The sequence below is a fragment of the Kogia breviceps genome, chromosome 6, assembly GCF_026419965.1.
Source record: "Kogia breviceps isolate mKogBre1 chromosome 6, mKogBre1 haplotype 1, whole genome shotgun sequence".
In the NCBI taxonomy this organism is placed as follows: Eukaryota; Metazoa; Chordata; class Mammalia; order Artiodactyla; family Physeteridae; genus Kogia; species Kogia breviceps.
Genome location: NC_081315.1, coordinates 6,011,166 through 6,037,668, shown reverse-complemented (window position 1 = coordinate 6,037,668; position 26,503 = coordinate 6,011,166). Strand labels below are relative to the sequence as shown.

The 26,503-nt window shown below is 36.8% G+C and overlaps 1 long non-coding RNA gene across 1 annotated transcript; it reads left to right on the top strand.

Annotated features, from left to right (window-relative positions):
- Positions 1-7,528: 7,528 nt before the first annotated feature.
- LOC136794410 (uncharacterized) lies at positions 7,529-21,517 on the top strand. Its single transcript, XR_010841183.1, has 3 exons — positions 7,529-7,674; positions 10,411-10,517; positions 20,905-21,517. It is a non-coding gene; the product is annotated as an uncharacterized lncRNA (long non-coding RNA).
- The last annotated feature ends 4,986 nt before the right edge of the window (positions 21,518-26,503 follow it).

Here is a 26,503-nt window from a genome sequence, read left to right as displayed (position 1 = left end):
TTTACTATCATCACTTACTCCAGTTAACTGTCATGTTCTAATAAAAGGAATCATGGGTTTTATCTATCCTTTACCACTTCCTGAGTTTTCAAACAAACGACTTGGGTATTCTATCTCTTCAGCATAAGAGACTCTGAATTAATGTGTCACTAGTTTTGATAATTCTGTATTTAAGAATTCAGATCACCTTTTAAAAGCAGGAGTGTTTTACTTCACAGCTTATTTTATCTGCCAATATTTTTCCAGGCTTAAGAATTTTCATCATTCTTCATTGCAACAGTTATTTTTATTTTTTAAATATTTATTTATTCATTTATTTTTGGCTGCATCTGGTCTTAGTTGTGGCACTTGAGGCATGCAGGATCTTTCATTGCAGCACACGGGCTCCTCTCTAGTTGTGGTGCATGGGCTTATTTGCCCCACGGCATGTGAGATCCTAGCTCCCAAACCAGGGATCGAACCCACATCCCCTCAACTTCCAGCATAACAGTATCTAGCACAGAGCTTCAGGATTTCCTTTCATGGTCTCTCAGCACGCACTGGACATCTCATGGAGCAGACAGAAGGGCTAAATATGGGCTTAAAAATAAAACAACTTTAGTGAGGCAAAATTCACATATAATAAGCTGTACATATTTAAAGTGAAAAATTTGATAAGTTTTGACATATATATATATATATATATATATATATATATATATATATTCATGAAACCATCACCACAATAAAAAAAGAATGATATATGGTGGGAGAGGAACATGGGGAGATGTTGATAAAGGGTATAAAATTTCAGTTACAAGATGAATAGGTTCTGGATATCTAATATACAGCAAAGTGACTGTAGTTAAAAATACTGTACGGTGCACTTCAAATTGGCTAGGAGGGTAGATCTTAAATGTTCTCACCACAAAAAAAATTTGAAAGAAAATGGTGACTTTGTGAGGTGATGGATGTGTTAATTATCTTGAGTGTCGTGATTATTTCACAATGTGTATGCATATAAAAACATGAAGTTGTACACCTTAAATATATACAATATTTATTTGTCAATTATGTCTCAACAAAGATGAAAAGCAAACAAGCAAAAAGAACAAATATATTCATTAGTTGAAAAAAATTCTTTGTGTCCCTTTGTAATTCCTCACCCCAACCTGCCTCCCAAAAGTCAATCAAAAACTGATCTATTTCCAATCACTATAAATTTATTTCCATTTTCTAGATGTTTATATAAATGAAATCATGCAGTAAATGTATTTTCTGTCTTCCTTCTTTCACTTAGCGTAATTAATTCATCCACGTCATTGTTTTATAGCTGAGTAGTGTTCTGTTTTATGGATATAACATACTTTGTTTAACCATTTTCATGTCAATGGATATTTGGGTTGTTTCAAGCTTTTGACTATTACAAATAAAAATACTATGAATATACATGTATAAATATTTATTTAGACATGTTTTTCCTTTTCTCTTAAATAGATACATAAAGTGAAGTTGTCAAGAGTATGTGGAAATGTACATATGATTTTTTAAGAAGCTGCCAACCTGCTTTCTTTTTATTTACTAGTTTTTTATTTTATATATTTATTTTTATTGAAGTATAGTTGATTTACAATATTATATTAGTTTCAGGTGTACAACATAGTGATTCAACATTTTTATAGACTATTCTTCATTTAAAGTTATTAAAAATAATGGCTATATTTCCCTGTGCTGTACAATATATCCTTATTGCTTATTAATTTTTATACATAGTAGTTTGTGTCACTTAATCCTCTACTCCTATTTCACCCCTCCCCACTTCCCTCTCCCCTAACTAGTACCTAACTACTTATTAACTAGTAACAACTAGTTTGTTCTCTATACCTGAGTCTGTTTCTGTTTTGCTATATTTATTCATTTGTTTTGTTTTTCAGATTCCACATATAAGTGATATCATATAGTATTTGTCTTTCTTTGTCTTACATTTTACTAAGCCTAATGTCCTCCATTCACGGAGGGAACAAGTCCATTCATGTTGCTGCAAATGGCAAGATTTCATTCTTTTTTATGGCTGAGTAGTATTCCATTGTGTATATATACCACATCTTCTTTATCCATTCTTCTGTCGATGGACACTTAGGTTGCTTCCATGTCTTGACTATTATAAATAATGCTGCCAAGAACACTTGGGTGCATGTATCTTTTTGAATTAGAGTTTTTCCAAATATATGTCCAGGAGTAGGATTGCTGGATGGTATGGTAGCTCAATTTTTAGTTTTTTAAAGGAACCTCCATACTGTTTTCCATAGTGGCTGCACCAATTTACATTCCCACCAACAGTATAGGAGGGTTCCCTTTTCTCCACACCCTCTCCAGCATTTGTTATTGGTAGACTTTTTGATGATGGCCATTCTGAGCAGTGTGAGGTGATACCTCATTGTGGTTTTGTTTTTCATTTCTCTAATGATTATTGATGTTGAACATTTTTTCACATGCCCGTTGGCCATCTGTATGTCTTCATTGGAGAAATGTCTATTTAGATATTTTGCCCATTTTCTGATTGGTTGGTTTTTTTTTTTTTTTTGATGTTGAGTTGTATGAGCTGTTTGTTTATTTTAGAAATTAATCCCTTATTGGTCACATCATTGACAAATATCTTCTCCCATTCAGTAGGTTGTCTCTTCATTTTGTTTATGGTTTCTTTTGCTGTGAAAAAGCTTTTAAGTTTGATTAGGTCTCATTTGCTTATTTTTCGTTTTATTTCTTTTGCCTTGAGAGACTGACATAAGGAAACATTGGTGGGATTTATGTCAGAGAGTGTTTTGCTTATGTTCTCTTCTAGGAGTTTAATGGTGTCATGTCTTATAATTTAGGTCTTTAAGCCATTTTGAGTTTATTTTTGTGTATGGTGTGAGGGAGTGTTCTAACTTCATTGATTTACATGATGCTGTCCAGCTTTCCCAACACCACTTGTCAAAGAGACTCTATTTTCTCCATTGTATATTCTTCTTGCCTCTTTTGTCAAAGATGAATTGACTGTAGGTGTATGGGTTTATTTCCAGGCTCTCTGTTCTGTTCCATTGATCCATATGTCTGTTTTTGTGCCAATACCCCATTGTTTTGATTACTGTGGCTTTGTAGTATTGTCTGAAGTCTGGGAGGGTTGTACTTCCAGTTTTGTTTTCATCCCTCAGGATTGCTTTGGCAATTCTGGGTCTTTTGTGGTTCCATATAAATGTTAGGATTATTTGTTCTAGTTCTGTGAAAAATGTCATGGGTAATTTGATAGGGATCACATTAAAACTGTGGATTGCTTTGGGTAGTATGGCCATTTTAGCAGTATTAATTCTTCCAATCCAAGAATAAAATATATCTTCCCATTTCTTTGAATCAGTTTCCTTTATCAGTGTTTTATAGTTCTCAGCATATAGGTCTGTCACCTCTTTGGTCAAATTTATTCCTAGGTATTTTTATTTTTGACATGATTTTAACAGGATTTTTTTTTTAACTTTCTCTTTCTGATATTTCATTGTTCGTGTAAAGAAATGCAACAGATTTCTGTATATTAATCTTGTATCTTGCTACTTGCTGAATTCATATATTAGTTCTAATAATTTTTGTGTGGAGTCTGTAGATTGCTTTGGATACTATGGATATTTTAACAACATTAATTCTTCCATCTGCAGGGTACAAGGTTAATGTACAGAAATCTGTTGCTTTTCTGTACAGTAATAATGAACTGTCAGAAAGAGAAATTAATGAAACAATCCCATTTACAACCACATTCAGAAAAATAAAATACCTAGGAATAAAGTTAAGCAAGGACGTGAAAGACCTATGCTCTGAAAACTCTAAAACAATGATGAAAAAATCTAGAGATGATAGAAAGATATGGAAAAATATCACATTTTCTTGGACTGGAAAAATTAATAATGCTGATAACCTCTTTTCCAAAATATTCGCACCATTTTACATTTTCCTCAGTAGTGTATGAGAGTGCCTGCTCCCCAACCTTGTCACCAACCCTTGGTATGTTTTTAATTTTAGCTACTTTAATATATGTGCAGTGATGTCTCATTAAAGTTTTAATGTTCATTTTGCTAGTGTTCATTTCCCTAAATTATGTTTTACATTTTTGATGTGTTTATTTGCCCTTTATATATCTTCTTTGATGAACTGTCTGTTCCAATTCTCTGCCCATTTTAGAATCAAGTTCTTTGTTTTCTTATTATTGAGTTTCTGAGTTCTTTGTGTACTCTAGATCATATACTCAGATATATGGTTTGCAAGAAAATTATTTTCCAGTATGGGGTTTGTCGTTTCATTTTCTTAGTATCTTTTGAAGAGCAGAAGTTTTAAAGTCAGATGAAGCTGTATTTATTAATTCATTCTTTAATGGATTGCACCACTTTTGGTTTTGTGTCTAAGAAATACTTGCCTTCCTCATGATCAAGAGATTTTCTTCTAAATGTTTTAGAACTTTGGATTTTAAACTTATGTCTTTAGTCCATTTTTCCTTATAAATATGATATTTTAATGTTTAAAATTCAACAACCATCAAAAGATAAAATTACTTTGAAAATTATTACAGATATCACAAGCTATCTGTCTTAGATCAGGTTTCCCAGGAAACAGATGATGATTAGTGTGTAGGAGGGTTTTTGGGAAGTACTCTCAGAAAAAATACCTGTGTGTAAGTGATGACAGAGGGTGGGGCCCAAGACAAAGAATTTGAATTGCAATGCAGTCCCTATAAAGGTATCAATAAATCCTATAGACAGTGATGGTCTTTCAGATTTTGTCCCCAGTTGAGGAAAGTGGCTAGGGACTCTGACCCCATTTCTCCCATCATGGAATAAGGTTTGTCCTTGGGAGAAGGTATCAACCTGGATAAGGCAAGGACAATTCCTGAGGAGGGCCTCAGCAGTCAACACCCGCAGTGATTGGAGAATGTGTGCCTTGGATCTGAAGAGGAGCTATCTCGGGGGAGGGTGTATTACAGCATCTACTATAGTGTCAAAATCTTTTGTCCCCAATATGACTGTGAACCAAGTGAGCTAAATAGCTTGAGCAGGTTGCCTAGAGACACTCTTGCTTGTGATAGGGATGAAGACAGAGCTCATCTGTGAAAGGTTTGTTAAAAAGAAACATTATAAGCTGAGAGAGGCTTTCAAATTAGTATAATGAAAATTCATCAAGTTAACTTTTAAAAAATCATTCTTTGCTCCTAAGACAGTGATTTATGCTTGACATAACCAACTTATTTTATTTTTTAAATAAAAATGTGTGCTTCTGAAAATTATTAAAATGCATATTCAATAGGAAAAATGTGTGTTTGTAACCTTTCAAGATCATCTTTATTTAAGCCTGTTTTATTACTCAACATGAGTGAGTTTGATGAATGTTACAGAGACTCTCAGGCTGACAGTTGATAGTTTCTAGAAGGAAGAAATGAGTGAGATAAATCAATTTAAACAATGGCTAAGTTAGTCCAGTGTAATTAAGGCTAGATTGGAGAAACAAATCACAATTAATGAATATATACAATGCTGATGATTGAACTTATGGTATTTTTTTAAAATATGAATTTCTTAATTCTCCTCCATCCCCACCCCCATAGGCCCCACGCTGAGGGTTCAGACCCAGGAATATACATTTTTAAAAATAATTATTTCCCAAAGTTTCTGAGGAAGACAATTGTAAATGGTGAAATACTGCTAAAAGAATATTGTTCTCAGATTTACAGACTAATCGTTAACTATAGATAACTATTGGCTTCTTGGAGCTGAAATTAATAAATCTTGAAGCTTAGGTAAAACACTTGGCTTGAATCTTAAGACTGTACTTTAGAATTACCTAAAATGTCAATCACAGTAATTACCAATCTACTATTTTGGTTGCTACAAAATAGAATTTACATTCTTTGAAAGGGAATTTTTTCTTTGAAAAAGTGAGATACACAACTGATAGTCACCACCCCCTCCTACCCACGCTCTTTGCCTCACCTCCAGACTGTGCCTTAATTTGGAGGAAACTTCACAGTGGGACCCAGTTTTCAGAGCATTACACATTAATCTCACTCCTCCCTCTTCAATAGCAGTTCTCCAGCTCCCTGCTGATGATACCACTGGGATCCTCTTGACTCCAGGTTACTGACTTGATTAGTAAGAAAAATATAACTGGAAAACTAAATGGCAGAGTTTGTATCCGTAGAATCAAATTTGAATGGCTGTGCAGAAATGTGCTTTGATTCTATGAAACTCCCCTCAGTTCCTTGCAAGAAGCATTTCTACTCACTGTACCAGTTGAGACCAATCAAGTGTGTGCCAGCAGGGCTTTTTTCATACTTAGGTCAAAGTTATTTTCATAGTATCACAGCTCTGTTTTATGGTGAGGGAAGGGTGTTGCACAAGCAAATGTATGATTTGATAAAACATATAAGCTAAGCATCACTTGAAGCTTTAATTTATTTGTTAGAAGATGATGATTTATGCATCCTTCAGTATTTAGCACAGAATGCCCTATTAGACTTGTTAATAAAAATATTTTAATAATGAAAATTATAAAAATGAACAGATACACAGTCAATAAAATTATATAATTGGAAATTCAAAAAAAAAAAGGTTAAAGAAAAGAAAAGGAAATATCAGAGAGCTTACTCAAGATGTGAACCCTCCAAAGCAGCATTTATAACTGAAGTAGAATGCCACATGACAGTTTCAAGTTAAAAATGAGTCATTCTTTCTCTATACAATGTGATCTGAAAGAGGATTACTTTATTACATAGAATAGAAAATGGGTTTTTTTCCTTTCAATGATTAAAACCCATAAAATTAGTTAACCAAGGGTCTGGTGTAAAAAGATGTTACTAATGTTGATTTGGTTTTTTTTAAAGATAAATACTGAATAGTTTAACATACTATTTATTTAAAAATATAGAACATAAATGTTTATCAGCAATATAATAAAAATATACCTGGATTATTTCCCAAGATGTATGTAATGTTAAATAAGCTACCTCATTTGCTTTGTTTCGTCCCAAGTTGAAGATAATCAGAGCTGGCCCATACACAACAGGGAAAGGAGTGCTTCACACCACGTTTCAAAAGCGTAGCTATAGAAGACTATCAAGTATGTATACACAATATCTGCACTGGGGACTACATTGATTGTGACATTAGAAGAAAATGTCCACAATAACACTATTAAGAAATATTAAAGAAAAAATACAGCAAACTGGAAAAACTATGTGACCAAATACAAGTAATAATTAATTGGAGTTATGTGTCTTTTCATTTTGGGGTTATTACTATGTAGCACAATAAAATTGTGTGTGTGTGTGTGCGTGTATGTGTGTGTGTGAGAGATACTCACTTGCTAAATTTTATGGATTTTTAAAATTAGACTGCAATGTGAAAGTATCCATGCAAGCTCTTTTATAATTTAGTGCTAATGGTTAACTACCCACATAATGTCATTTGCTGCTATCGACTTTAAAATATCATTGAATTTTGTACTTCTTTTTTATCTTATCTCCAGATGAAAGGAAAAGAGAAGAAGGTAAAAAGTTGAATTAATGGGAATATAGGACAGAAAATTAAACAGAAAAAATAAAGATGCCCTAATTCCTCTGCCAGTTGGAATGAAGAGGGTACAAAGCACAATCACTCCCACTGTAGTCATAGAAAACACCACGTAAGTGACAAAATCATAGTTTTCGAAAACCTATCCGAGACTTACCCTCTGGCCATAATGGAATGACAGTGATTGGAGTTACCCTGCCAGCTGAAAAGACTAAAAATATTAGACAAATTCTATAAAATGATGGCTTTCATGAGAGTGGACCTCATTTAAATAAGGATAGTGACCCTAGAAACAGGAAACAAAGGAGGTGAGCCCAGTAATTGTGCCACCTTTGCCGTCTTGAGAGTCTCTAGGATGAATTCCAGTGAGAGTGAAGCCAGGTGGCTTGTGGGAGACTCTCTGAGTTGAGGAGACAGAGTTGAGAATCCTGACACCAAGGAGGCTAGAGTTTGCAGGGCAGTGTATGGAAGACGGGAGAGCTGCACATAGAGTGAACTACAGAGTCATGTGGATCCTCCTTACCTGTGTATTCAGCTTGGAGTAATCAGTGCAGATACTTTTTTTTTTTTTTTTTTTGTTGCGGTACGCGGGCCTCTCACTGCTGTGGCCTCTCGCGTTGCGGAGCACAGGCTCCGGACGCGCAGGCGCAGCGGCCACGGCTCACGGGCCCAGCCGCTCCGCGGCACGTGGGATCCTCCCGGACCCGGGCACGAACCCGTGTCCCCTGCATCGGCAGGCGGACTCTCAACCGCTGCGCCACCAGGGAAGCCCGGTGCAGATACTTTTAGTAAGTGGCATGATAGTAACACCCAGAGTGAATCTTTTCCGAAAGGGAAATTCACATCACCAACATGCTAGTAAAGATTGTACTGTTAACTGTTAGAATGGCTGTTATCAAAATGATAAGAGATAACAATTGTTGGAGAGGATGTGGAGGAAAGGGAACCCTCGCACACTGTTGATGGGAATGTAAACTGGTACAGCCACTGTGGAAAACACTATGGAGTTTCCTCAGATCTACAAAGGGAGTGGGTCAAGGGTCATCGTGGCCCCTACAAGATAAGGAAGGAAGGTTATCTCCTAAGGAGGTCTGGTTAATGCAGGTGCTCAATACACACTAAAGGGGAGGAAGGAGGCACAAAAGAGCAAAGAAAACATTTCTGTTCAAATATTTCTTGTCTTGTTACCGCCTGGGACCTACTGGGTTCCTAGCCTGGACAGAGCTCCTTTGTCTCAGAGAGGGAAGTTCTTTTTCTGCTCAGATTCACACAGCCAATAATGAAACTGGTGCTGAGACTAGAACAGCACAAGCTTTATTCCACAGCCAAAGAATGGAGAAGCCTCTTATTTTTGATGTGTATTTTCCCTTACACTCTCAGCAGATGACTTCCTGTTTCTTACCGTATAAATATGGTCTTTTTAATGGTTTCTCTTGTTATTGAATAAAGGATACTGCTGTACATGCTTCTAAGGTATTTTTAAGTTTGGAAAGCAAATTTTTTGTTGTTCCATAATGGAAGCATAACCATGACCTCAGTTTCTCTACTACCTTTATATCTTTGAAACACTTTTGTGCTCATTATTTCAATTGACCTTTTTACTACTCAGAGGCGAATATTGATGCCCTTTTTTACTTAGGCTAAAAATTAAAATACGAAATGCAATGACTTAAATGTAACTAAGAGTATAAAATATTGGTGACAGCATGATGTGGTGGGAAGAGCATGAATGGAACTTGGGAGCTCTCAAAGCCAAAAGACATTTCAAATTTGATTTATATTTGAAACCGATTTCATGGCTAAAAGGAATCCATTGTATTTTAGATTATTTGAGAGGAAATGAGACTTAGCCTATTGGGAAGGGCACAGATTTTAGAGTGTAACGAATCTGAGTTTTAATTTTGGGTTTGCCCCTTACTAGCTGCCTGCTTGCTAAGGGAAGTCCTGCGTTTTTGCTTGATCATTGTAACACGAAGATAAAGATTCCCTTCTCACAGGATTATTGAGAGAACTCAATGTGGTGCATGAACCAAAGGTCTGACTTCCTGACACGGAGTAAATCCTCACTGCAAGATAATTCCTTTTTCTTTTTTTCCTTTTGTAACCGAGTACAAGGCCTCGTGTGCCTGCAGTGCAGAAAGCCAAACGCTGGCAGTTGGATTTTTCAGCAAAGTAAGGGTTCCTTGCAGGAGACCAAGCAAGGGAGTGGGGGACAAACCTCAGATCCACTCCCACTTGGTCTTGGAGTTGAGGGTGTTTTCAAGGGGAAGAATGAAGAAGCTGGGATTAATCATCCTCTTGGGGCATGTCTGTGACGTTTCTTAATTGTAGTTTCAGGAGTCAGGATGCCTGCGTTTTATGAGTCTCTGGTCTGTTGGTCCATGACGCAGCCACCTGTGTTCATCTTGTCCTGGAGAAACAGTCTGAGTTTGTACTTTGATGGTGGTATCTCCAGCAGCAATTTTAGTACATTAATGATGTTATGGGCAACAGCAATTGTTTTCATCTGACTCTGGTTGATTAGTGGTCAGTTAGCACAGGACTGAGGTGAGAGGGGACAAGAAAGGGAATAAAGTTTTGAATAGAGAGGTTAACTATGAACTTGGCAGGGGGACTTGGTTTCATTTTCCAGAGTTCTACTTAGTGGCAAAAGTGAGACTAGATTTTGCATCTTCTCCTTGTTCCCTAGTCCCAAAGTCCTTCCTCTAATTTAAGTTATAGACTGTTGTTGATAAAGGGAGTTGCAGAATTTTATGGATTTGGCTAAACAAAGATTTTTGTTTTAATTTAGCTTAATTTGGGATAGCAAAATTATTTAATCTGCATATTGCCTCCGAATTTTCAACAGATTGTTTTCAGCTGGCGTGCTTCGCCTGGAAGAGTATTAGCATTAAAAAGATGACCCGCAGGACAGCTCCTGTATTTGGATTCATGTTTTATCACCTATGATGAAAGGTAAAGAACATTTGCTATAAAAAAAGACTTAGCCCATCTTAAATGAGAGTGAACCTGAGGTCTTATGCTCTTTCTAGTTGCTAAATAGGAGCTGGATGGTTGAAGCTGTGTTTATTATCCTTTCCCCGGTGATCTGGTGCTCTGCTGAACTGATCCAGCCTTGTTTATCCACTTACACAACCGTCAAGTGGCACAACTCATTTCCAAGCCCCTCAAACTATAGCAATGAGCCACACAACTCATAATTTAAAATATGTGACCTCCATTATCAAATCGCAATTGGAAATTGTCTTGTATGTAATCTTTTTCAAGGCTGCATATCCAGATACACATTCAAAATCAAGCAAATGTGACTCAGTAAAGCAGTGACTAATGCTATATCTCTGGAAATGTCAAAAGTCGAATTATGTGAATATATTTTAGCAAGAGAAAAGAGAGACATTGATTTTCCTCCATTTTATGAAGGGTAAACCCCCCCAAAAGTAAATTAAAAGATATTACAGTTTCTCTTTTTTTCAGTGGTTTGGCATTGGGAAATGAGAAATAACCTTTATTCAAGTGGTGACTGAGAAGATAAAAAATATTCAGAGTGTGATACAAATTTGTATTCGAGTCATGAGAAAATATGAAAAGCCTATCTCTTTCTAAGAGACAATATGTTCTATTTAATTATACTATATTTAAAAAATCAAGATCATTTTCCCCTAAGTCCTAAAATAAATATATACTCTTCTCAAAATAAATACTATTGGAACACTTCTGCAATGATCACTGAGATTCCAACACACCTTTATGTTATTTCAATATTTTCTTTCTTTGATGTTCATTTCTCTTATGGAACAGGCACAGACTCAGATGGGCTGTGTCCGTCACTGTGGATTTAGTCATGGCTGGAAATGTGTAAACCCTGCCGAGATAAGCCTATCAGAATCGTTTGCTATGTCTATACAGGAGCTGAGGCATTGCCTGGAAAAATAATTTAAACTGTATGTCCTTCCACATTTCAGGCAGATTTTTGTCATGCCTACCAAAGTGTGAGATCGTCCAATGAAAGTATCTTTGCAGAAGAGCTGAGAAGCATTGGTGGTGCTTAGTCATTGGAGAGGAATATGAGTTCTGAGTTTGACAGTCAATGCTTAAACCACTCTTGGATAAATACCCACATGCATTAGGGGTCCTATGAAGAGAGTGGGATGGAATATATACAGATAGGTGCTGCTTTGCACTTCTCTGTAGTGCAGGTCCATAAAAAACTTCAAGCTGAAATCATGCAAAGAATTCTTTTAAATTAATGGTAAAAATAACAATTCTTCTGTGATCTTTAAATATTTTTGTTAAAATATCAAAGGTTTTTTTTAACCATTAGTTAGAAAAATAAAAAATAGTAAAGCTAATGATTATTTATTTATTTATATATTTGATACACTGAAATATAAAACATTAGAAACATTGAGAGTTCACATGTTTCATTTCCTTGGAAAAACGTATCCAGGATAGCTTGAAAAATGGCCTCCTACTTGTTTTATAACTTCTTATTGTATAATGACACAAAGTAAGCATTTACTTTTCTGTGATTTGCTAGTTTTCCTACTTCTTTCTACATATGGATCCACTTCAGTGTTTTATCCTCAGTGCTTCCAGTGTCATGAGAGTTTCTTTACTGGGAATTTCGTTGTTAGCATCACTTTCACTGGTACTTTTCCTCACAACCATTTTCCTCTTTTTTGTTGGGAAGTTCACCCTCATCAGTCCCACTGGCTACATACCTAGAACTCATCCAACAGCAGGAGTGTTAACATTCCCATAATTAGCTGTTTCTTCTTATATTGGCTAATTTCCTCTTTTAATTACCCACTTTTGTAAACTGTCAGGTAGGTTTATCACTAGGAGGCAAGGAAGCAACACAACTACATGCTTTGCTGTCTGAGCACCAAGTGAATAACAGACGTGCAGTGACCCGACACCAACAGACTTTGAAAGAAGTGAGGATGGATGCATCACAATTGCTAGTCATGATGCACCTCTGCTATTCACAGAGCAATTTGTGGATGAAGAGCTGGCAGTGAAGTTTGTATTTTATGCAATTACTCAAAGTTAATATATCAGTTGATATTTGAACTGTGCTTTTGGGGAACTACTATTCTTTAATTAAATTATGATAACTGAAATGTGCATGTAACAGAACCACGCAAAGAGAAGACTGCCTGTACTGAAGTATCTGTATGACACTTGGGGACCCAAGTAACACTACTTTGGGAGCCTTTTAACAAAGAGTAATGCTAAGAGAAAAAAGGGGATTTCTTTTTCCCCCTGGTTGTTAGGATTTGGCATCTCAAGTACCGAAGGCGGTCTCTAGCAGAGAGAATCACTGAGGCCAGCAAAGCAGAGTTGTTTCATGTCTATAAATAATTAGAATAAAAAGCTCTATGAGAAAAGGAACCAGGTCAGCCTTATCCTCGATATCCCTAGTGTCTAGCACAATACTTTCGTGCAGTAGACATTAAATAAGTGTTTGTTGATAGAATGTGCAAATGAATTCACTAATAAATATCAATATGGCTAAATTTTTTAATAAAAAGACTGAGGCGTAACAAAATTTTGCATTTAATAAAATGATATAGATTGGAAACAACATTTTACTAAAAGTCAAGACAAAGATCTAAAGTTAAAATAAACGTCCAGTAGCTTCAATGCCATCTGATAAAGGACTGTTATCCAAAATATTAAAAAAAACAAGGAATTTAACAGACACCTCACCAATGAAGGTATACGGATGGCCAATAAGCACATAAAAAGGTGTTCCACATGATATATCATCAAGGAAATGCAACTGTGAAATAAAATTCATATTTTATGGCAAGACAAGAAAAATTTAAACATAAAAAATTTCCTCTGCCCTTGGGCCTCCTCTCTCACCACTACTGTGCATTGTGTATCCACATTAGGTATCAAGCAAACCTCCCCCAGCAGCAGAAATAACTGATCAATGAAAAAAAGCAGCATTCTCCTAGCATCAACAAGGCAATTCCTTAAAAGATAACAATTCCTTAAAAGGCAATTCCTTAAAAGATAACATTCCATCTTTATCTTGTAAGAGGCCACATGACCCACTGCCATGATGACACTCAGATCTGGATTGTGTAAGCTGTCAACAATATGTCATTAAATGTACAGCTCTCTTGTCTCAACTCACATACCTGTGCCTTGACTTCTAATGGGCAGAATTGTTCTCAGAGCTTTCTGAGATGCTCTTCCCGGGTTTTATAAAATCCCCAAATTTGGCTTGAGTAAAATTTTCCATTTTCTTTCTTAAAAAAAAAAAAAATTAGCTTCAATGTGTCTCTCTGATTGAAGAAAGGAAATGGTTATGCTTCATTCAAGATCACTTGTTTGAAGCTTTGTGGCAAGACTATTTTTTATCTCCTTTTCACATTGGACAGAACTCTCAGTCCCAGAAAGCTTATTGAATGTGCCTAGGTCACTGCAACACCTGCTCTCTATTTAAATTGGAGTTTCCCAATCTCTACTGAGAACCGTGGAGAGCAGATTATACAGAAACTAGGAATCAGGCAAAATGAGAACAAAACAGAAAATAAAGGTAGGCCAGAATGAAAGTCATTATATCTTAGAGTTTTTATCATTTGCTTAGTGTGGAGAACTCTAGACAATGTCAGCCCCACTCTGTATTGTTTGATATTCAGTTATGCTTGTGAATTATACTCTACACAGCATAGGGTTCTCATCTCATAAATACAGAGACAGGGACACATGTCAGTGGCTGCTGCAGTCAATCATATTTGTTTAATGTGGGCAGAACAAGACAATATCACCCTCTGCAGAATGCTGCATTAGTAAGATTTATTTCTGCCTGGAAAAATTTCATATTATATTAGCAAAGATTGGTAATATTGAGAAAAATACTAAATTAGAAATCATGTGTGTTTTAGAAACTTCCATATTTTAGTATTCTTTTATGAAAAAATGATATACTTGGGTATTGCATGCTTTATGTTTTTGCTTCTTAATATTCTTGAGTGGGAAGCAGGTAAAATTCTTATGGTGGTGTCGTCAGTGGATTATAGTGTCAGTGGATTATAGTGAAGGCACAGCTTCCGTCCTCCTGATGACAGCACATCAATTACAGGCAAAGAACTAAGGGCTTTGTTTTGAAAAATTTTGAAAACTCAAATTCATAAAGAAAAACGAATATATGGAAAAACCCCTGCCAAGTGAGCATAGCACCAATTTAATTATGTATTTCCTTTTGGAATAGCACTGTAGAAAGAGAAGAAAATGCATTCCTTTAAGGACCCAGAATACCATCTTTATGCAATATTTATCTTCTGAATTTGCATTCCTAAATTCTATTATTATCTAATAACACTTAAATGCTATTTCATAGCTTTAAAATTCCTATCTTTAAATGAAAACTTTTGGAAATATAAAGATTCATGTCAATAGGGGAAAAAAAAGAGGATATTCTTTGGTTGTGATAAATACATCATGTTTCCAAAAAGCGTATTTTTTATATTTAAATTCTGTGAAAGGGTAGTGAGGCACACAGTACTTTTGAGTCGAGTGAATTCTCCATATTTAAAAATAAGTGTGTCTAGTCTTTCAGGCCAATTTTATAAAATATCATGAAACTTCTTTGTTCAGAATAAAAGGTTAATGTGTAAGGGTAAAATGCTAAAATTACGTTTGTTTATTAGAACCATTGTTAGTCTTCGGAATTTTTCAAGAAATGGTGATTAGAGAATACAGATTGATGAACTGTTATAAATTTTTAATGTCCTCAAATAAAACTGAAGCCTTGCACCGTCCTATATAATCTGATATGCAACCGCAGTGAGGGAACCGGAGGAAAGCATGGGCCTACAACAGCAACGTATGTGTGAAACGGAGAATGTTGTTCACCGTCTGGTTCTACAAGGATTACGTCATTAGCCACTGCAGTCACTAACAAACAATGCACCCTGAAATGAATCCCGGATGTAAACCGGGATAAGGCACTCTGTGCCTTGGGAAAAAACAACCCTTTAGATAGTTAGAAATATCTCAGGAAGAAAAATGAATGAACCCAGATTCTTGCATTTTCCTATGCATAGAAAAGCACTCCCATAACTAACTGAGATATCCGATCCTTTGACTAGCAGTAACTTTGACTGAGATGTGTTTGCATGTATTCCCTAAGCAAAATCATATACGGGCTGGTCGCTTCCCTACCTCTCGGGGGCAGACCCTCAGGGCTATCTGGGAGGCTGTCTCCCTGGCTAGAGTCCTCAGTAAGACCCTAAAGGAAACTCAACTCACAGCTCTTAAGTTGTGCATTTCCTTCAGCTGACAGTTCCAGTGACAGGAAGAGCATCCTCTTATCTTTGGCCCGAACTCTACGAAGACCCAGAGCCTTGGTACCAGCAAGGGCCCTGGTGCCCGTCCATCACCTTGGTGAATCCAGACGAAGTTGGGTGAGTCTCTCCTGGTCTTGGATCTCCCGTCTTGGTTGACAATTCTTAGTTTTATTCAGTGGTTGTTAAACTTCTTGCTGTGAGGAGTAGATTTTCCTTGAACTTAAGTTTAAGAAGAGGCACCTGGATTCCCCAGGTGAAAAGCACTGGAAAGACTTTGCTCAGTTAAAAGACACTGAGGACGTTTGGACTGGGTAATTACGTAAAAGGCTGACCTGACGGCTTTCCTCGAATTGGCTATTGTAACAGGGTTTTGTCAGAATAAAAGTGAAGATGCCATACGAGAGCTTCCAGCTCTGAGGGTAAGGGATACAACTCCTTCCCTCCAGCTACAACTTTCTCGGGCAACTGAGAAACGTACAAGAGGAGAGGAAGTGAGTCCTCATGTGCAGCGGTCCCATAGGGAAACCCACTCATTAATTTAAAAATTCGCGCATCTGGGGACGCACACAGAAGGATTGGCCATCAAGTCCTCCCAGCCCCCACAGCAGTTTTAGACAGCCAGAGAGAGACACTGAGACACCTGAAAGAGCTGAAGCGACTCTAGGGTGACGCCTAGAGGAAGTAAGCTCACAAACTGCACACCAGCCCACCACAGTTTTCAATATTACTTTTATGCCAAAAAACTGACCCTGAAATGGGAAAGAAAGCCATCAGAACAGAAGAAGAAGAGGCCCCAAGTAACCGCCAGCTAATACCCCTACTGGATTTCTGTACATACAAACTTATACTTGCAAGTACTTATTTAATTGGGGACTAAGGAAATCTCGCCCCGAAATGGCCAAGATAGGGATCTTTTGACATTCCAAAACTGGTTTTTGCATTTGCAGTTAGAGAAAGCCCGCTTGACAAAACATCTTTTCAAAATTCTGATCTAAGGGAACAAAAGTCCCTCTAGGAGCAGTTTGCATTTCTCTGCCTGTGCCTTTGAGATGTAAATGTTCTACTAGGTCAGAGAACTCTTATCTAGATGAATTCCTGAGACTAACAAAAAAAAAAAAAAAAAAAAAAAAGAGAAAGAGGCCTTTTAAAGCTCCAGCATAAACTTAACTTATTCCAACTGGTATTTATAAACCAGTGAGTTTTATATTGTAATACCTGATTCATGACTAAGTTTTAAACTGAAACTATGAGATCTCTGTCTGAATCTATCTGGATATATGTGTGTCTATGTATGAACATTGTAAATATATGTTGCTACCTTCAGATGATATTGCCAAAATTAATGTGTAAATTATTTACAATGAATAAATATATTTAATTGGCTTAAAGGAAATTAAGCACTTATATAAATTCTCAGAAAATATAAAAGAAAATAACCCTCGTGATTTCAGGTTCACATGATCTGGGAAATAGTATGAAATTAATATTCAGTATTAAAGATAAAGTTTGGTTTAATTAGTACAGACATGTTTTTAGGGTCATCAAGTATAATACTTTCATTGTACTTAGGATTAATAAAAGTCAAATAAGTTCATGTCGTCTCTTACAAAATTTGTCAGCAAAAAAAGTAGCTTGATATGACAAAATTTTCATAAGTAAATTAAATGTAAACAAAATTAGAGTTTTTAGGTGAACTCTAGGATAATTATGTTTTATGGTATGTCTACTTAAAAATAGTTTCTCCATATTTTTTTAACTTGAAACTTTAGAGTTTTTCTAAATTAAGTTAAATGATGGAAGTTTATTGACTATCTAGATCATTCCCAAATAAAATAATATACCAAAACATTAATTACTGAACATAGATTTTCTTGTACCGAGAAGTTAAAGATATTTAAGACTATTAATAAATAGGTTTGGTGCCACAATGAGACATTTTCTATAAGAAAGCACACATTTTTAAGAATTATAACTAGTATTTATAAGTTTGCCAATCTACAGAATGCTAAAGTAGAAGACAGTTTGTAACTGCTTACTTCTTAGTTTTCACTAGAAATTACGATGTTTTGAGAGTTGAGAATTCTAAGTAATATATGTAATTAAAATTAAAACTACTAAAATTAATAAGGAAAATATACTTTATGCAAGATAAAAGAAGGTGTAAGGAATGGAAATGCATTGTGTTAAGGGAAAAGAAAATAAATTTATCCTAAAGAGAGTTTAAAAGAGAGAGAGAAAGCATAGAACAAAATCTGAAGGTAAAAAAGGAAGTTATAGAATATTTGTGGAAATGAAACCCTGAGGAAAGAGTATTTTATGTGATCAGTGGTCCGAACGCCAGTTGCAAAAGAATTTCCAGACCTAAAGCAGAATGTAAAGAAGATAGACTTTATTAATGAGGGAAGGGCGGCTGCCAGAACAGCGGGCTGACTTCGGTCTGGGATAGTCGAGCCCGAACATGTGCTATCGATCAGCTTTTATAGCCAGAAAACAAAGGAATGGTCCGAGGTGAAAATTTCGTTTACTGATTGGTCAAGGCACATATACCTTCCTTCCATAGGGTGGGAGTGGGACAGGGCAGATGCCTTTCCTTATTTGGGACAGGTCCCATCGCCCTGGTGGGTGTCGCCCAGGTGGGCTCAGGAATTTAGTAACTATCGCAACATGGCAGGGAGGACGAGTAAGAGTCCGGTAGGGGGTGTAACGCTGAAACTTTTTCTGGCAGGGTCGTCCTTTGTCCTTGAAGCACCACACTCAGGGTGTGGGCCAAGACTGGAATGAATTTAATTGAGTGAATGAATTTTAATATTAAAAGTAAGCTGGTGCAAAAACGGAATTTGCTTTTCTCTGTTAAGTGGGCAAAGTTTTCTTGGAATTTTGATCGGCTTTTGACAACAGATTGTAAAGTGTCTTTACCTTTTAAGTAACCTGTTGTAACTTTCTGCATTTTCCTTTGAAATATTTTATTGTGACTCGGTTAAGTGAATAGTATTGCTTCACAGTGACCTATGGATGCTTTGACCAAGTGTTTTAAACCCTTTTGATATCTTTGATGAACTTTTTCAAATCAAATTCTAAATAAAGTTCTATTGACCTCTGGGGAACTTTGAGATGTTTCAGAGGGCCTGAAATATCTTGAAGAGACATACTAGACCAGTTAGGCTTATTTGGTATGTTAAATTACATGTGAAGCGTTGTTAAATGAGTGGTAATAAACCTTATTAGGTTCTATTTTATGGGTAAATGTTATTAATATAAATGTTTTGAAAATTATATGAAAGTTCTAAAATTTGAATATGTTCTGGTATGTTATCAGTCATAATTCTAGTTATTATTTTAAAATATTTTATGTCACTAAATAACCAAACTTCTTTGACAATCGCATTGTAACTAGGTCTTTAGCTGTACCTTTCTAGTTATTTGTCATTTATAGACAGTTATTATTTTACTCTGATGCTTTTATAAAATGTGCTTCATCTTCAAGAAGTTTCATAGAAAGGACTTTATGACAAGTACAGATTTCTGATAACTTTCAGATCATACCACTGAGCTGGGTAAAAAAATTGCAAAATTCTAATTGAAAATCTGATAGCTTTGTAAAACTGCTAACAGAAGATCAAGATCAACAAGAATAAGGGTGAATGACATTTTTTATGACTTTTTGTCTAAAACACTACTGGTTTTTAATCCTTGTTTTCCAGACTTAGGGAACCTTTTCCCCTTAAGCTATCAATGACTTACAGCGTTTTGGTAAATTTCACCTTTGTAAGCAGAATTAAAACATTTACCTTTTCTCTCTACCCGATCCCTCCAGAATTTGGAAACTCTTCGTGAGTATTCTTATTTTCATGGCAATATATATATTTGCATAAATTCAAAAGAATCTGTTCTCCTTATACAAAGCATAATTGGAAACGTTGGTTACATTACCATGGCTTTGACTGGAATATCAATATTGAGAATATGCATAGACTCAGATATGAGCAGACAGCTTTAAAGAACTAAGGGGGACTTTATGGACCAAGAATGCTCCTTGGAAAAGCGTCCTGGTACCTTGCTGCGGGGTTCCCAGTAACATCACCAGGTGGATAAAGAAAGCCACTTCCTGGCAGGTACAGGAACCTCAAGATATTTTGGACCTCAAGAAGAGAAGAATGTACCCAAATTTATAGGTGTTACAGGTGAATCTGATGGCAAGTACTTGGTGTGATTTTTGGGGCCTTAAGAGGTCTTTTAGGGCTTCCCTGGTGGCGCAGTGGTTGAGAATCCGCCTGCCGATGCAGGAGACACGGGTTCGTGCCCTGGTCCGGGAAGATCCCACATGCCGTGGAGCAACTAAGCCCGTGAGCCATGGCCACTAGGCCTGCGCGTCCGGAGCCTGTGCTCCGCAATGGGAGAGGCCACAACAGTGAGAGGCCCGCATACCGCAAAAAAAAAAAAAAAAAAAAAAAAAAAAAAAAAAAAAAAAAAAAAAAAAAGAGGTCTTTTAAAAGTTCAACATGAGATTCCTTACGAAAAGTTACAGCAACAGAATTTGAAAGGGCCTCTGTGATCATATTTACACTATGTAAATAATCAGGCCAAGTTTATTGAAACCAGACTTATTTTGCAAGCAAATTAGTCTCAATTTGGCTAGAGTTGGTAGAAATGAGGGTAATTATAGAGAAAAAAACTATGTTCCAGTGGATATTAAATTCTAGTGTTGATAATGGCCTTTGAGGTTTTGTATTTATTGCCTGAGACTCACTTCCTAGATGGTTCCATGTTACTATGTTGCATTATTGTAAGGTTTAATTGAATTATGAAAAGGACATTCTAAGCTTGTTCAGAAGCTTATCACAATAGTCTATTTTTGAATGAAGATCAGATGTGCCCCATGACATGAAACCAGGAGATTATGCATCCCGGGAAAGACATCGTTTAAAGGACTCTCTCCAACCTAGATAGAAGGACCCTTATCAGGTACTGTAAACTAGCTCATGGGCAGCAAAACTGAAGGGAATTGATTCTTGGATTTATATTTCCCACTCAAAAAGGGACCCTGAACTGGACTGGTTTCTAGAGAGGACTGCTGACTTCAAGTTCACCTTAAAACAACATTCAAACAGAGAAGAAATAACACCAACACCAGGGTGGGAAGAATCTGACATCAGAAGTTGACAGCTATCCTAAGATGCTGGACCTGCCCCCGTATGATCATTTATAGTGTTTTCTTGATTTCTTGGACTTTTTCATGGTAAATGTTTTTCTCTAATGGGCGCAATTCTATGCAGAGTTTAAAAATCAGTCCAATTTGGGGGATTATGGATGATTACCTATGTGCAGTACTTTGGTTTACTTTGGTGGATTTATCCACTCCAAGGCTCTGATTGGATTGCCCTTAGGAAATTTATTCTTGAGGAAAGAAGTTACAATTCTTTGGGGGGTCACTATTAATATTACTAGATGGGAGTCCCTCACTTGGTCAATCAATAATATTTGCTTTGACTTTGGCCATAAATATAAAGTTTCTTTAAAAGTACTCAAGCTCAATCAGAGCAACGATCTAAATTTCAGTCAAAAACCATAACCTCCTGATTATTCGGAGGGACTATCCTTCAGTTAGGGGATTGATTTATATGGGTAATACCAGGTTATGGTTATTTAAGTTTAAAGGCCCCCTTATGTTGGGTACAATTAAATCATTCCAAGGATAATCGGTCTAATAACAGTAGAAAATTAGACTGGATGCCTTATGAACAAGGGAAATATATCATTACACTTAAAGATAGCGATTAACATGGAACAGGCTGGGTCAAATGACCAGGGATATACTGGGTTGCAGCTAATGGAAGTCTTGGCTTAAATTCTTACTTATGACTTTATTAAAGCTACTAACTGTATTACTTGTATCCTCCTTATTCTGCAAGATTGTTCGTCCTTGCATTGCCCAATAGGTAACTGAGCCTCTGACAAAAATAATGACTAAGCAACTTGAAGCAGTTGATGAGTTATCTAGTTCTGTCTAAGATTAAAATGGTTGTAACAGTTTAACTCTAGATATGGGAAGAAGCAACAGGGGAGAATCTTTTCCTGGACCACAACAAACTAGTAAGACAGGTGGTCCAGAGATTGTTATGCCACCAATAACATGACCCTGTCTAGTAACAGCACATCGAGTGGCCAATCAATGAAATCCTCCCCTGATGTAGGAATGAGCCTTGCTAGCACCACGGGAGAAAACGGTCATGAAATGCCTCCCAAACCTCTGTCAAATTTGTGACCAAAGGGGGAAATTGTAAAACAAAGAATGTTGCTCACCATCCAGTTCTGCAAGGATAAAGTCATTAGCAATGCGGTCACTTACCAACAGTGCACCCTGAAAAAAATTCAGGACAAAAACCAGGATAAGGCACTCTGTGCTTTGGAAAAAAACCAGCCTCTTAGAAAGTTAAAGATACCTTGGGAAAGAAAAATTAACGAACCCCAATTCTTGCATCTTCCCATACCCAGAAAAGCACTAACATCATTAACAGAAATACCCGTTCCTTGTGACTAGCAGTAACTTTTATTGAGATGTGTTTGACTGCACGTATTCCCCGGCTAAAATCATATATATATATGATATATATATATACTGGCCACTTTCCCTGCCTCTTGGGGGCAGTTCCTCAGAGCTGTCTGCGAGGCTGTCCTCAGTAAGACACTGAATGAAACTCAACTCACAACTCTTCAGTTGTGTGTTTCTTTCAGTGGATATATGTCACATATGTGTAGCCTTCTGAGAAAGGAAGGCAATATTTAGACTAATAGTGAACGTGCAGCAATCAGAATAGTTTATGGTTGAGAAAAGCAAGAAACCGCTGTCTATCAGAATAAGCAAATATTAGTTTTGAAAATGATTTTATTGTCTCCAAATAGGCAAGCCTTGTTGATTGAACCTGCTTCTTTTTAGTTGTACACACAGTTATTGCTTTGATCCTGGTCAGTGGTGTCATTTTTAAAATAAAATGGATATGTTGAAGGTTTACAAACAACATTTACGTCATAGTGATTTGCATTAAGCAACCACATTTATGCCTTTTCCCACATCACTCACTTATCATTCAGGCAAATACAATACACTGAATAACGGCAGGTCTCTACCCAAATGCCAATTCTATCATCGCCACTGAGCTATTATTCATAAACCTTTATACCGTTCTCTCTTTTTCCCCCAATTTCAATTTTTTTTCCTAGGATAAAGTAAATACTAAGAGGTAGGCATATGAAATTTGCTTCAAAGCCATTACCATTTCTAAGTGTAAAGGAACACTATTATTTGATGATTCCTCGTTATTTGGGATGCAGAATATCTGGCAAAAGCTTGAAAATCTTAGTTCTTTTATTTTCTCTGTGATTCTATGTTCCTGATGAGTTCAATAATAAGCTTATTCCGAGTCTTACTTTCCCAATTAAGAGTCCTTCAAGAAACTTTCCAGGCTATACAGATTTATCTCTACATATGTATGATAAGTGGTTTCTTCCCATTGGTTCAAATCTTTTAAAATCTGTATACGTATTGATTTTCTATAGTTGTTGCAACACATTACCAAAGACATGGTGGATTAAATCAATACAAGTTTATTTTACAGTTCTTGAGGTCATAAGTCTAGAATGGATGTGCAAGGCTGTGTTCCTTCTGCAAGACTAGAGGGAAAACCACGTCCTGACCTTCTTCCAGCTTCTAGAGGCTGCCTGCATTCCTTGCGAAGTGGCCCCATTTCTCCCTGACCTCTGTTTCCGTCATAATACCTCCTTCTCTGACTCTGACTCCTCTGGCTCCCCCTCTTAAGGGTTCTACGATTGCACTGGGCCCGCCTGGATAATCCAGAACAATCTCCCCTTCTCAAGATCCTTGGCATGATCAAATCTGTAAAGTCCCTCTTGCCATGCAAGATCATTTTTTCATGGGTTTCAGGAGTAGGACAGAGACCATTGTGTGTGGGGGGACTTATTCGGCCCCAAATAAAATCTCTCAGTAAAGCTTTTACGTTGTTTTCATTCAGGTCCTGTCCTCTTCTTATTTTATTTCTAGTTATGTTATCGTTACTGCTATTATTGCTGACTATGGTTTATACTTAGATTTTCATCTAACATGGGGTCTTTGGTAGCTGGGAAAACATGACTTTCTTCAATGGCAGGATTCTATAAAGATTCTCAATTAAATGCAAGAAATGAGCTGTTTGCACAGAACACTCCTCAAATCCAAGAAAATATTCCCTGAAAATATCTATCATTCCATCTTCATACAGCTCTGTCAGTATTACTTATGTCCTCTGGCTTGAAAGTGTTTCTCTTGTCTCCAAAATACCATTCATCCTCTCTTGGTTTTCCTACTTCACCAACAGCTCCTTCTCTGTCTCCTTTGTCATTTTATCACATCCCCTCTCCATGTGTCTGTACAGTTCTCACATTGCTAATCTCCCTAGATGTATTTATTCACTATCTGGATAATCTCCAATCTCATGGCTTTACACCATCTAGGGGTAGAAAAGGCCTGAATTTATGTGTTTAGCTCTAACCCTCCTTTTAACTTCAGACTTGAAAATTTAGCTGCCTTTTTGACATTTTCATATGAATGTCTAGTTGGCATTTCAAAGCTAAATATCCAAAGTGACACCTCTGAATTTCTATCCAACACTCCTACCAAACCATCCCCCTCCACCCCAGTCCTCCCCATCTCAACAAACGACACTCTCTCTCACCCAGCTAAACACGAACTCACACACACACGTGCACACACAAACTTGGAAACATACTTGACTCCTCTCACATCTTCATCCAATTCAACACCAAATACTGACAGCTTTACTTTGAAAAATATTCAGTGGTTTATCACTTTTCATCGCCTCTATCATTAACATTCTAGTCCAAGACACCATTATCAACCAGTTAGGTTATTGGAATAACTTCCGTGTGCTTTCACTCTTGCCCCCATACAACATCCAGAGTGTTTCCCAAATATTCAACAGGTCATATCATCTCTCTGTCCAAAACCCTCTGGCTTCTAATATCACTCAGGCTAAAAATTCATTCTTTGGTGTGTGGGTATATTTGGTGTATTGACTCTAAGAGGACGAAGAGCCTCCACTTGAGATGATTACAGAGCAAGTAGTATTTTTTTTTTTTTTTTTTTTTTTTTTTGCGGTACGTGGGCCTCTCACTGTTGTGGCCTCTCCCCCCGTTGCGGAGCACAGGCTCCGGACGCGCAGGCTCAGCGGCCACGGCTCACGGGCCCAGCCGCTCCGCGGCATGTGGGATGTTCCCGGACCGGGGCACGAACCCGCGTCCCCCGCATCGGCAGGCAGACTCTCAACCGCTGCGCCACCAGGGAAGCCCTCAAGTGGTATTCTCGGAAAGGAAAATTTTCTAGACAGCAAAAGAAGTATTCCATGAAGAGCCTCAGGATGTAAACAAATGATTTGTCAGGCAGAGTAGAAATAATAGATGAGTTGGGGAAAATATTAGGAGTCTGTACTTGGGTTGTAACAAGTGATGTCAAGAATGTGAAACATGGTGGGGGTAGCTACTTCTGAGACTCCAAATTTAACGCAGATGTCAGTTTAAACAAAAGGTCCACAGATTTAGATTTAGGCTAAGAATCATGGCAAAGGTGTTTGTATGCTAAGTAGAAGCTCTTGGAACCAGCATATTCATGGCAGTGGAATCAAATAGAACCAAAGAGAGAAGGCAAAAATCAAGAGGACATAATTGGTGCCCCTTGGTTCAGAATCTGCTGACTCTCCAGTCAATGCCAGCTGCTGGAAGTTCTGAGTTTCATTTTACTTAAAGGGGTCATTTCATTTCTAAAATCAACTCTTCTTCTTTATTTTCCTTGAACTCTTGTCATATCCATGACCCTTTAAATCTCTTCCTTCATATCCATTTTTCCTTTTAGTTTTTAATTTTAGAATTAATTTGTTCAGAGAACCTCCAATAAATAGGGAAAAATAGGACAGTAGGACCTCTTCCAGTTTTGTGTTTTTCAAGGATGTGGCCTCAGTACTTTATAAGGCCATAATGTTCTTCCCATGTACAAGTGTGTGTGTTGGTCATTTAATAGGCTTTTAAGCCATTAGTACATTAAGGCAGTTCAATTTCTCATGATTCATGTTCACAATTACTGTGAGTATCTTTAACCCTGTCTCCTAGATGGTAAGTTTCCCAGGACAAAATCTTTTTCCTGGAATCTGACACTGTTATATTTAAACAACCCATAATGTTATCTTCATGTAGAGATATCATTGCACTTGTACCCTTTTATGACCTATCTTAATTATAATCTTAAAAGAAAAGTAGTATAGGGAAGCAAACAGAAAAATTATCTGCACAGTAATGCTTTAGGGCTATAAAGCATTTTTCTCATGTACAAATCATTTTCACCTACATTCTCTCTGGAGTTCAGAGTAACACTCTAAGCTAGACCCATACCTATTTAGAGAGAAGATATGAGTCAACAGTGTTTAGTAGCTTGCTAATAAGTGTCAGCAACAGAACCGGAGTCCAGACCTTTTGATTCTTAGTTCATTCTGCTTTACATTTTGTGATAAAATGGCCATTCAATGGTTAGCCAGAAAAATCCATGAGAAGATATAATTTAGGATATAAACTGTA